We start from the raw sequence: 12,721 nt of genomic DNA, 5'->3' as shown, positions 1-12,721 counted from the left end.
AAATAAACCTGATTTTCGTGATTTTCATTCAATTCTGAATCAAATTCATGTATTTTAAGCAAAATTTGAAATTTGTCCAAAAATGAAAAAGTGGGAAGGGTATAGCCTTCCCACTTTTGTCAAAATCGGCCAAAAACGACATCTCTTGAAATTATCCAAAAATCATACGGCATAATCGAAATTAAACGCTGATTTCGATTTAGTGATTGGTTTTCTCATTATACCAGCCGTTTCAAAAATTAACGAAAACAGTGCTGTTAGCGCAACAACTTAATTTAGGCTTTTTAACGTTTAAATCAAAAACTATAAAACCAATAGCAAAATAAACCTGATTTTCGTGATTTTCATTCAATTCTGAATCAAATTCATGTATTTTAAGCAAAATTTGAAATTTGTCCAAAAATGAAAAAGTGGGAAGGGTATAGCCTTCCCACTTTTGTAAAAATCGGCCAAAAACGACATCTCTTGAAATTATCCAAAAATCATACGGCATAATCGAAATTAAACGCTGATTTCGATTTAGTGATTGGTTTTCTCATTATACCAGCCGTTTCAAAAATTAACGAAAACAGTGCTGTTAGCGCAACAACTTAATTTAGGCTTTTTAACGTTTAAATCAAAAACTATAAAACCAATAGCAAAATAAACCTGATTTTCGTGATTTTCATTCAATTCTGAATCAAATTCATGTATTATAAGCAAAATTTGAAATTTGTCCAAAAATGAAAAAGTGGGAAGGGTATAGCCTTCCCACTTTTGTCAAAATCAGCCAAAAACGACATCTCTTGAAGTGATTATCCCAAAAATCATAAAGCGCAATAAATTAAACGCTATTTAGATTAAATGATTATTCGGTTTTCTCATTATACCAGCCGTTTCAAAAATAAACGAAAACAGTGCTGTTAGCGCAACAACTTAATTTAGACTTTTTAACGTTTAAATCAAAAACTATAAAACCAATAGAAAAATAAACCTAATTTTCGTGATTTTAATTCAATTCTGAATCTAATTCATGTATTTTAAGCAAAATTTGAAATTTGTCCAAAAATGAAAAAGTGGGAAGGGTATAGCCTTCCCACTTTTGTCAAAATCGGCCAAAAACGACATCTCTTGAAATTATCCAAAAATCATACGGCATAATCGAAATTAAACGCTGATTTCGATTTAGTGATTGGTTTTCTCATTATACCAGCCGTTTCAAAAATTAACGAAAACAGTGCTGTTAGCGCAACAACTTAATTTAGGCTTTTTAACGTTTAAATCAAAAACTATAAAACCAATAGCAAAATAAACCTGATTTTCGTGATTTTCATTCAATTCTGAATCAAATTCATGTATTTTAAGCAAAATTTGAAATTTGTCCAAAAATGAAAAAGTGGGAAGGGTATAGCCTTCCCACTTTTGTCAAAATCGGCCAAAAACGACATCTCTTGAAATTATCCAAAAATCATACGGCATAATCGAAATTAAACGCTGATTTCGATTCAGTGGTTGGTTTTCTCATTATACCAGCCGTTTCAAAAATTAACGAAAACAGTGCTGTTAGCGCAACAACTTAATTTAGGCTTTTTAACGTTTAAATCAAAAACTATAAAACCAATAGCAAAATAAACCTGATTTTCGTGATTTTCATTCAATTCCGAATCAAATTCATGTATTTTAAGCAAAATTTGAAATTTGTCCAAAAATGAAAAAGTGGGAAGGGTATAGCCTTCCCAATTTTGTAAAAATCGGCCAAAAACGAATTCTCTTGAAATTCTCCAAAAAATCACACGGCATAATCGAAATTGAACGCTGATTTCGATTTCTGATTCGATCTCTTTAGACTAGCCGTTTAAAAAATTAACGAAAAAGTTCTGATAGCGCTATATCAACTTAATTTACGGTTTTTAACATTTAAATGAAAAACTTTAAGACCAATAAAAAAGTAAACCTGATTTCCGTGATTTTGATTCCATTCTGAATCTAAATTATGTATTTTAAGCAAAATTTGAAATTTGGCCAAAAATGAAAAAGTGATTGGTTCGCTCCGATTCAATCCGCCAGGAGCGCGAGGGAGGTGTTTAAAAAATAGCTGCTAGGCTGGGTTATTTATACCAGCATTGTGTAGTTCAGGATAGAAGGGCAGAAATTCTCAATATTTCCCATTGGAATGTTTTCTCTGGGATTGGTGTATTCACGATGCACACTGTGTGTAAAGCTGCTGATAGTGACCATACCTGAAGAAACACATTAATAATGAAGGTGTGTGCAAAAGCAGAATCCTTGTGGTTGGCATGAAGATATGGCAAATTTATATCTAGTCGAAGAAAAACCATGGATATAAATTTAAAAATAACAGTAATTAAAATGCAACATGTGATAAAAAAAAGATACGCTCAAAAAGAATAAACTATTCTCAGATAGAATGTGTTGTTTACCGCTGACTAATTATATTGTTGCAATTGCACTGTTTGTTTGTCTCGAGTCACATGTAACTCATTCCACGGTTGGAGATGCAAGATTAATTGTTGAAGGAAAAAATACTGCTAAAACAAATCAAAATCAAATTATTGAACATGTAAAACAAAACAAAAAAACTTCCATTACTTTTACCTGTATGACGATGTTCGGCGATTCCTTCTTGAGGCACTCAAGGACTTCACCTAGCTGCCAACAAAGTGAGACATTATGGCATGACTAATTGGATAATGCCTTAAATACCTTTATTAATCAATACGCTTACCAACGGAGCTTTGTTATTGTGCAACGCTCATCGAGGTGCAAACACGCGTACACTTCCAACGTGCGTGTCGAGAACTCGTCAAGTACTCAAGTTGTCATTCATTAACTATACAATGCTGATCGAAATCGACCTAACAATCGATCGATAAATTCAATATGTTGTAGACTCCTCCTCCCTTGAAGGCGTCGTCTATCGAAATCGCTACATGGCAGTACAAGTTATTTATTTACTTGCTAAATAAACGGACAACTATCGAAAAAGAGTTGTCTATTAAAAAGTGGATCAAACGGCGTTCCGTAGTTGCCCCTTTTTATGTAGACGACCATGATCGAAACAATGGAGCTGACACGGCCTGTGGAAAAACCTGTCCGTTGCCAGGTGACGCACAAAGCCCCGCCTTGAAAACAACTTCGCGGCCTGATTTTTCCCTATCTTCATGACCGACGCGCCATCTCTCTGAAAAAAAATCTCCCAAAACTTCGAGTCGCTCTTAGATTTCTCCGCGTTCCTTTATCGTTGAGCCGATAATTGACACGACCCCTTCGTTAATCTCCGCGTTATCTCCTCTACAACATGACGTCAAGTTTTGCGCCACAGCATCTAAAATAAGAAAACGTATAAAAGATACGTACGAGACCCTGAAATCGACTCGAATGGGCCGACTAAACTGCTCCGCACTCCTTTGCCATTCAGCCGATAAAAACGGAGACTCGACCGGGAGTTGCTGCGTTATTTTCTCTACAAAAGGAGACCAATCTCAGCGGCACAGCATCTAAAATAAAAAAACGAACGAAAGATTAGTGTAGACACCCCTGAAAATCGCCGCGCCATCAGCGCCATCTCTGGGGTAAAGTCTCAGAAAAAGTGTCGGTCGATCCACGGGTCGTTGTAGAAGGGTAGGGGTGCCTGTATCAGGGGGTTGGGAAATGCGAGTTTTGATAGAATCCCTATCGGGAAATATAACACTTAAGAAAGACTGCTTTTAGTATGAACATAATTTCTGTTGCTGCCAGCTGTATGATCTTCTGATCCAGTAAATAGTGAATTTGGGACTGTTTTGAAGTGAAAAACAATTAAGAATACAATGGATGAATATGATTCTTCAAACTTTACTTTGAGGGTTTATAATGCTGAAGCAACCAATCAAACCTTTCATCAGGAACTGCTACCTTATTTGAACACTAGACCGGAAATTTAATATGACAGTAACCAAAATTTTTGTTTATAAACACTAAAAGAACACTTATTTTCATTCAGATCAATGGTGCAAAGTGGGAAATTCTCTGCAGGTGCTGCACTTTTTGTTAGCACACTGAAAAAGGTAGATTTGCCTGTGCAAAGTTGGAAGGTGTGACAATCATATATCATGTTTTCGGAAGATCTCACTTACCAACTATTGAGGTTGTCCAACTATTGTCAGACTTAATACATCCAATAATGTTTAGATTCTTGGGTAGCTTCTTTTTTTAGAGGCATATCAATCTTCCATGATCTTCCACGATCTTCCATGATGGACCGGCAGGTAAAGTTGGCAGGTTGACGGACGGGCCGACAGTAGCGATGGGTCGAAGTGGAAGATGGGCGGACGTAAACACCACCGACCTTTCGGGGGCGTCAGGGATGGTCGCAGTTAACGCCGCAGCTGCTGCAGCCTCTCGTTTCCTTCGTTCCTTCTCGTAGTTATAACGGTTGCGCCGCCTCTTCTGTCCCTCTGTCAGCTTCTTCTTCTTTTTCTGCTTTCTTCTCACTCCGGGATTTGGGGCTAAGCTTGCAGAGATCAAAAGACAGGGTTAGTTAATGACACTAAACGTGTCAAAAATGACACAAAACGGGTCAAAAATGACTCTAACGAGTCAATTAACAAACACAAATAATTCGTATGACACGAACGTGTCAATACAGACAAAGCATCAGACAAGTTAAATGTTGTTACCAAAATATGGTGACTGCACCATACACATTATGTTACTCCCTGCATGTGCAAACTCGGCAGCATGAACATTTCTGTATTGGTGCCCAACACATTTAATAGTCCCGAAACTTTTATTTCCATTTCAGTGTTGGATACACTAAACTAGGCACTTTTGTTTCTTTAACACAAGTACCGCAATAGTAAAAACTTACCACCATTCAGCTCTCAAATAATAATAGAGAAAGCTCAATGGGCATCTCACAGCCAACATTCATTATTCAATGAAATGAGTAGAAATGAGTAGTAATGCTTGCATAACTGCTATATCTGGAGATAAAAATAAAAAAACTTAATTAGCCGAATATTTCCATTAACGTAGTAATTAGCTATCGTAACAATAATTTTTTGAACCACATGAAGTTACAAAGTTGATGAGCAGAAAATTTAGGCATACCTATTTTATCCAACTCATTCACAACAAATCACAGATCTTTGATGGCCAGATGAGACTAGATATTGAATATGCCCATCATGCAGAAAATGAAGGAAAATTCCAGATTACGAATTTTATCTAAGATAAAAAGGATTGCGGTGCAAAATTCCCGATCCATGCTTGCAACTGGCAAGCCTTAAAATGGTAAACTTCTGGAAGACCAGAACATTGCCAGATTGAATTTCTCACTTGAAATTAGCTTAAGCCATCTAGTGAGTAAAAAAAAAACTTTCAAACAGCCTTCTACCGACATTTAAAAAATAAGAAAAATTTGGCTTAAGTTTATTTTTTAAGTTTAGTTACTTTTATTGCGAAACGTTGTAGCACGATATAATAAGGTACACTATCGCCTATCCCAAAACCAGCGAGTGTTTATTACTCAAGGGCTCTCGGTGTTCGCGCAGTTCCCGGTAGGGTTAAGCGAAAAAATGTCTTAATTAAAAAATGTTAAACGACAAGTTATAAGAAAAATCAGTGCGTATTTCTGTATTTTTGACACGGTACTTTACGAATTACGATATAATTTGTTCATAATGATGCTCACCAACAATAGACTTCTTGCAGAATGCAGATAGCAGGATTGCTGTATTCCGGCAACGTTTCTATCCGCCATCTTTGGAAAACCACACCCTTTTTTAACACAGCCTCTTATGGGATTATTGTTTATAGTGGAATTATTTCTAAAGTAGTTAGTGATAGAAAAAAACTAGACACAAGGTTATAAACTAGATTTTTCAGGTTAAATTTAAAATACAAATTTTTTTCCGTAAGTGTTTTTGAAGTAATTTTAATTTAACGTTTTGTAGATGTCGTCTGCTGTTGTTTATAGTGTTAACAACAAAAACAATATAGACCAAGATCGGATGCTGAGTTGCCAAGGCTGAATTCCGACCTGGGGTATTTGTCCTCTCGGGCCCTATAGGAGGGAAATGAAAAATAATATATTTAATTAAGATGTAGTTAGTTTTATTACAAAATCTTTTGGAATCGTGTACTATACCTCTGTGCTGATATAATACAAAAAATTTTATCTCCAAAAAAGCTGTTATTTTTCCAGGAAACTTTTTGAAAGGTACTTGTTTACCTTTCCACAACACCCCCCCCCCCTCCCCGTATTACAACTGTAGAACAAGAAGCAGACGTTTTTCTAAGTAAATTTCTTTTTCCTTATGAATAAGTCCTTTAGCATAATCAGATAACTTAAAAAGACTAATTGTGTCAAATAACTCATTACTGACATCACAAACTACACTACTCATGACATAAAAAACGAAAACAGTTTGACACTACAGTCACTAGTCACAGTCAATCACTTTACGTCTGCTACGGTACATTGTAAACAAGTACCTTTCAAAAAGTTTCCTGGAAAAATAACAGCTTTTTTGGAGATAAAATTTTTTGTATTATATCAGCACAGAGGTACAGCACACGATTCCAAAAGATTTTGTAATAAAACTAACTACAACTTAATTAAATATATTATTTTTCATTTCCCTCCTATAGGGCCCGAGAGGACAAATACCCCAGGTCGGGATTCAGCCTTGGCAACTCAGCATCCGATCTTGGTCTATTGGTAATCTTCTTATTTTTCCTATTATTTCACTAAAACCATCACTAATTGATGTTTGGCTTTTGCCAGAATAGACATGGTTGATTTACCCAAGCAGGCAGTATTATTTCAACGCACTGCGACTTTATAGGAGGGTAAGTATGTAACTAGTTTTTGTTTATACAAATTACTCACAGTCTGATTGAACGGTGTAGCCATGTAGGTGCTGTTAATGAAGAAGTAACCCGTATAAACAAACTGCTGCTAAAATAACCCTGCCTGCTTGGTTAAATAGACCATGGTCTTAGTCGTGGTAGAAAAAATGCCATGGAATGACGAACTTTTACAACACAAATTTGTGTTAGCCAATTTCAAACACTTGAAATCTAAATATAATTAAGTTAAGTTAGTAAGGAAGCGGCAGCACGACAAACCAGAAAAAAACACGTATCTGAACTACCCTCGAACCTGGGTTAAAATCCATATTACAGCAAACGCCATCTATTGAGAAAAATATCGGAAAAATCGGCATCGGTGGTGTAGTACAGTGTAGTACACATGAGGTCATTTTGATAGAATTTATATCGGGAAATTTTCTTTCATCTGTATTTCTTTCACAAGTATAAGTTGTAATGACATCCATTAATGTATATCATTTCTTGTACTATGCTTCTCTGCATCCACTTGCAACCGGGATGCCAACCCTGATTGCAATCAATCGATCGACGTAAAAACATAATCGATCGTTCAAAATCGATTATTATGATGAAAATCGGGGATTTCGCCCCGGTTGCCCCGATAAAAACCCGACCCAATTTCGTAGTTTGAATTCAGGTGCCATTTTTGCGAATGGCGTCGGGGCAAGCTGGTTACCCTCGATTTTTGCCCCGCCCCGCCCTGGCTGACGAAGTGGCACCCCGATTCCTCTTTTCCAGGGCGGGGTGGTTAACCCGATTTGGGCTAATCGGGGTCAATCGCTACATTTAGGATTATGGCTCGGCCACGCACCGATCGGGTAGGTAATTTTGACTTTTTGTGCGGATCTGACAGATCGCAGATCGTCCATTTTCTTACCCGTGGGTAAACAAACAAAAAACCGATTCCAAACAAAAAAAAGACCCAAATCCTAGAACCAGTTCCTGGACCCGGTTTGACTCCCCGGTTCATAGACCCGTTTACCCGGACTTTTTACCCGATTTCTAGCCAAAAATATGACCATTGTTCAAACCTAGTTTGGCACTTTTTTATTAAAAAATTTAAAAAAGTAAGAATTAAAATGGTAATGCACAAATTCAAACTTATCTTTTAAAAAACTGTCAATTTTTTTTATTTGCTTTTTTAAGAATGACAGATGTAGAGAATAAAGCTACGGCTATGGTGCTAAAATTGACAGTCAACGTTGCCATACCCTAAAAATATTTGAATTTGTAATTTTAAAAAATACGCGAAAAGTATTAAATTCAAATATTAAATGTTTCCTAACTTTACAAAGGTACAAAAGTGCTAAATTCCGAAATTCCTGCTAGTAGTTAATTTCATAAGTAGTTTTTAAGCCGCAATCTTAAAAAATGGCGGCAGATCTAACCGATCGCACCGAAGAACCACACCGAAACCGATCTGTTTCTGGAGGACCTGAACCGATCGCAACAGATCGTCCATTTTTCGCATAGATCAGATCGGTTTTTCCGATCTCGGCCAATCGGGGCTGAGCCCTATTTAGGATACTGGCAGAGTCATGGAACCCATTGGTTTCCATGACTCTGATACTGGGAACTAGAATGATCCTAGTTCCTTACCGGTGAGCCCTACATCCTAGTAGGATCGCCGACCCGACCAATCCGCGTTAATCGTGTTGGGTATTTTTGTTTTCGGGGCGGGTCGGTCAGGTTAAAGTCTATCTCTAATTGGCCCCATGCCCTGCCAGATTTCAATCGGGATACCGAATCAGGGTGCGCAACGCCACCGCAAGCAATGGATTGCTTATAAATATTCTCCTATTTTTATTTTTTTGTTGTTGCAAACTATCTTTTAAAAATAAGAGAATGAAAGCAAGGCGGATTCAAGACACTAGTCCCATATCCGTTAACAAAACGGAGGGCAGAGTAAATCGATTTATATTGTTTTGCTGTTTGTTCTGAAACCAATAAGTATTAGTAAGCCAACTGCCCAACACCAACGACAGACCAAGTGAGATACAGATGTATGCAGGGTTAAACCATCTAAAAAGCATCCTCACCTGCTGAAGAAAAGCTAACACCAAAAGCGAACGAACCGTGAACTAAAGATGGAGGGAATTTGCGTGCTCAGTGCAAGGTAAGGGCATGAGGAATTACCATAAGCCATAGTGCTTAAATGGGAAATAACGGTAGGGAAACAGGAACAAGACACATTTGTAAAACACAAATCACAGCAAAGAATGAAGTAAGAAAATGCCGAATGGGCAATACTCAACCGTACCATCTTCTGTTTTTCCACCATCCTCATGGGCGTGAATCACGGGGCTAGGCTGCGATCCTCGATGTCCCGGTGGTCCCACGGTGATCTCGACGATCTCGTTGCTCCCCGGCGATCCTCGATGTCCCGGTGGTCCTCTTCGGTGGTGCTGGGGCCCTCCTCAATACATAAAAAAAACATGGTTAGACAGTTAAAATGTTAAAACATATACCTCAGGATCCTTGGCGACGATCTCGTTGCTCCCACGGCGATCCTCGATGTCCCGGTGGTCCTCTTCGGTGGTGCTGGGGCCCTCCTAAATACATAAAAAAAACATGGTTAGACAGTTAAAATGTTAAAACATATACCTCAGGATCCTTGGCGACGATCTCGTTGCTCCCACGGCGACCCTCGATGTCCCGGTGGTCCTCTTCGGTGGTGCTGGGGCCCTCCTAAATACATAAAAAAAAACATGGTTAGACAGTTAAAATGTTAAAACATATACCTAAGGATCCTTGGCGACGATCTTGTTGCTCCCACGGCGATCCTTGATGTCCCGGTGGTCCTCTTCGGTGGTGCTGGGGCCCTCCTAAATACATAAAAAAAACATGGTTAGACAGTTAAAATGTTAAAACATATACCTCAGGATCCTTGGCGACGATCTTGTTGCTCCCACGGTGATCCTCGATGTCCCGGTGGTCCTCTTCGGTGGTGCTGGGGCCCTCCTAAATACATAAAAAAACATGGTTAGACAGTTAAAATGTTAAAACATATACCTCAGGATCCTTGGCGACGATCTTGTTGCTCCCACGGCGATCCTCGATGTCCTGGTGGTCCTCTTCGGTGGTGCTGGGGCCCTCCTAAATACATAAAAAAAAACATGGTTAGACAGTTAAAATGTTAAAACATATACCTCAGGATCCTTGGCGACGATCTCGTTGCTCCCACGGCGATCCTCGATGTCCCGGTGGTCCTCTTCGGTGGTGCTGGGGCCCTCCTAAATACATTAAAAAAACATGGTTAGACAGTTAAAATGTTAAAACATATACCTCAGGATCCTTGGCGACGATCTTGTTGCTCCCACGGCGATCCTCGATGTCCCGGTGGTCCTCTTCGGTGGTGCTGGGGCCCTCCTAAATACATAAAAAAACATGGTTAGACAGTTAAAATGTTAAAACATATACCTCAGGATCCTTGGCGACGATCTCGTTGCTCCCACGGCGATCCTCGATGTCCCGGTGGTCCTCTTCGGTGGTGCTGGGGCCCTCCTAAATACATAAAAAAAAACATGGTTAGACAGTTAAAATGTTAAAACATATACCTCAGGATCCTTGGCGACGATCTTGTTGCTCCCACGGCGATCCTCGATGTCCTGGTGGTCCTCTTCGGTGGTGCTGGGGCCCTCCTAAATACATAAAAAAAACATGGTTAGACAGTTAAAATGTTAAAACATATACCTCAGGATCCTTGGCGACGATCTCGTTGCTCCCACGGCGATCCTCGATGTCCCGGTGGTCCTCTTCGGTGGTGCTGGGGCCCTCCTAAATACATAAAAAAACATGGTTAGACAGTTAAAATGTTAAAACATATACCTCAGGATCCTTGGCGACGATCTTGTTGCTCCCACGGCGATCCTCGATGTCCCGGTGGTCCTCTTCGGTGGTGTTGGGGCCCTCCTAAATACATAAAAAAAACATGGTTAGACAGTTAAAATGTTAAAACATATACCTCAGGATCCTTGGCGACGATCTTGTTGCTCCCACGGCGATCCTCGATGTCCCGTGGTGGTGCTGGGGCCTCTCCTAAATACATAAAAAAAACATGGTTAGACAGTTAAAATGTTAAAACATATACCTCAGGATCCTTGGCGACGATCTCGTTGCTCCCACGGCGATCCTCGATGTCCCGGTGGTCCTCTTCGGTGGTGCTGGGGCCCTCCTAAATACATAAAAAAAACATGGTTAGACAGTTAAAATGTTAAAACATATACCTCAGGATCCTTGGCGACGATCTTGTTGCTCCCACGGCGATCCTCGATGTCCCGGTGGTCCTCTTCGGTGGTGCTGGGGCCCTCCTAAATACATAAAAAAACATGGTTAGACAGTTAAAATGTTAAAACATATACCTCAGGATCCTTGGCGACGATCTCGTTGCTCCCACGGCGATCCTCGATGTCCCGGTGGTCCTCTTCGGTGGTGCTGGGGCCCTCCTAAATACATAAAAAAACATGGTTAGACAGTTAAAATGTTAAAACATATACCTCAGGATCCTTGGCGACGATCTTGTTGCTCCCACGGCGATCCTCGATGTCCCGGTGGTCCTCTTCGGTGGTGCTGGGGCCCTCCTAAATACATAAAAAAAAACATGGTTAGACAGTTAAAATGTTAAAACATATACCTCAGGATCCTTGGCGACGATCTTGTTGCTCCCACGGCGATCCTCGATGTCCCGGTGGTCCTCTTCGGTGGTGCTGGGGCCCTCCTAAATACATAAAAAAAACATGGTTAGACAGTTAAAATGTTAAAACATATACCTCAGGATCCTTGGCGACGATCTTGTTGCTCCCACGGCGATCCTCGATGTCCCGGTGGTCCTCTTCGGTGGTGCTGGGGCCCTCCTAAATACATAAAAAAAAACATGGTTAGACAGTTAAAATGTTAAAACATATACCTCAGGATCCTTGGCGACGATCCCGTTGCTCCCGCGGCGATCCACGATGTCCAGTGTCCTCTTCGACCCCCAGAGACTGCCCTCCTGTTCACACAGAAACGAGAACCAATAAAAAAAAATATGTTTTGAATAATCACATAAGACAAGTTTAATCTTAACTATAACAGTCATCAAGCACAGACATATCAATCACATATTACTACAAAATTCCTGAAAAAAAAATTTTTATTAATGATGATTCGTTAGTTAGTATAGTTGGGAGGTCGTTTAGGATTGACGGGGAATTTGCAAAATGTGCGAAGAAGTAGAAAAATACAAAAAAATAAAAATGGCCGAGATAATGGTATGCAAAAGCAACGAGTGAGATCTTAGGACCCAGCAAAATACGGTTTGACATATGTAACTAAACTAAACCAGTGCAGAGGCAATACCAAGTGCTGGTGCAGTGCTTTTTTTGTGCGTGATTGGTGTATACATAAATTAAGAAAGATATCCAGCTTGTGAACGCAAATTTGATTCATGTGCGAAAGTGTGAATCACTACACCGACCATTAAAGAGACAAATCTACAGTAGTGCATAATGTGCAGGTGAGTGATCTACTGAGCTGGAAAGGGAAAAATTGGGTTTGATTCTTTTGTCATTGAATAGCCCAAGGTTGTTCGTCTATGAAAGGTCATTGAACGAGATTGGGTCAAAAGAACGGCCATACCTCTGAAATCACGTGGAAATCTTTCGACCTTCAAAATTATGTTCCTCTACCCTCAACTTTTATTCCGGGAAACCAGAATGCAGAACGTGTCAACGTGTATATAAGGCGGTAACCAACTCTTTATTTCACAATCGTGCAAGGGTCTTCCACTGCATCTGTACTGTTGCTTCAACACCATCTCAGGACGCTTCGCTTGCTTGGTAAGTTTTAATCTTTGCTGTTTGTTTTG

General features: G+C 39.5%; 3 long non-coding RNA genes across 3 annotated transcripts in view; 1 reads left to right on the top strand and 2 right to left on the bottom strand.

Annotated features, from left to right (window-relative positions):
* Positions 1 to 2,002: 2,002 nt before the first annotated feature.
* Positions 2,003 to 2,954, bottom strand: LOC123475224. The gene is made up of 4 exons (XR_006650008.1): positions 2,726 to 2,954; positions 2,596 to 2,649; positions 2,421 to 2,525; positions 2,003 to 2,299 (listed from the first exon to the last, which is right to left on the bottom strand). It is a non-coding gene; the product is annotated as an uncharacterized LOC123475224 (long non-coding RNA).
* A 365-nt stretch (positions 2,955 to 3,319) lies between these two features.
* On the bottom strand, positions 3,320 to 5,806 carry LOC123475219. The gene is made up of 6 exons (XR_006650004.1): positions 5,675 to 5,806; positions 5,434 to 5,562; positions 5,092 to 5,339; positions 4,850 to 4,964; positions 4,116 to 4,492; positions 3,320 to 4,056 (listed from the first exon to the last, which is right to left on the bottom strand). It is a non-coding gene; the product is annotated as an uncharacterized LOC123475219 (long non-coding RNA).
* A 6,635-nt stretch (positions 5,807 to 12,441) lies between these two features.
* The window catches only part of LOC116935259, a 1,861-nt gene continuing 1,581 nt past the window's right edge, over positions 12,442 to 12,721 (top strand). Inside the window, exon 1 of the long non-coding RNA XR_004401203.2 lies at positions 12,442 to 12,692. This is a non-coding gene — a long non-coding RNA (uncharacterized LOC116935259). The remainder of the gene's footprint in view (positions 12,693 to 12,721) is intronic.

The sequence above is a fragment of the Daphnia magna genome, linkage group LG8, assembly GCF_020631705.1.
Source record: "Daphnia magna isolate NIES linkage group LG8, ASM2063170v1.1, whole genome shotgun sequence".
Taxonomy (NCBI): Eukaryota; Metazoa; Arthropoda; class Branchiopoda; order Diplostraca; family Daphniidae; genus Daphnia; species Daphnia magna.
This window is presented reverse-complemented; position numbering and strand designations above follow the sequence as displayed.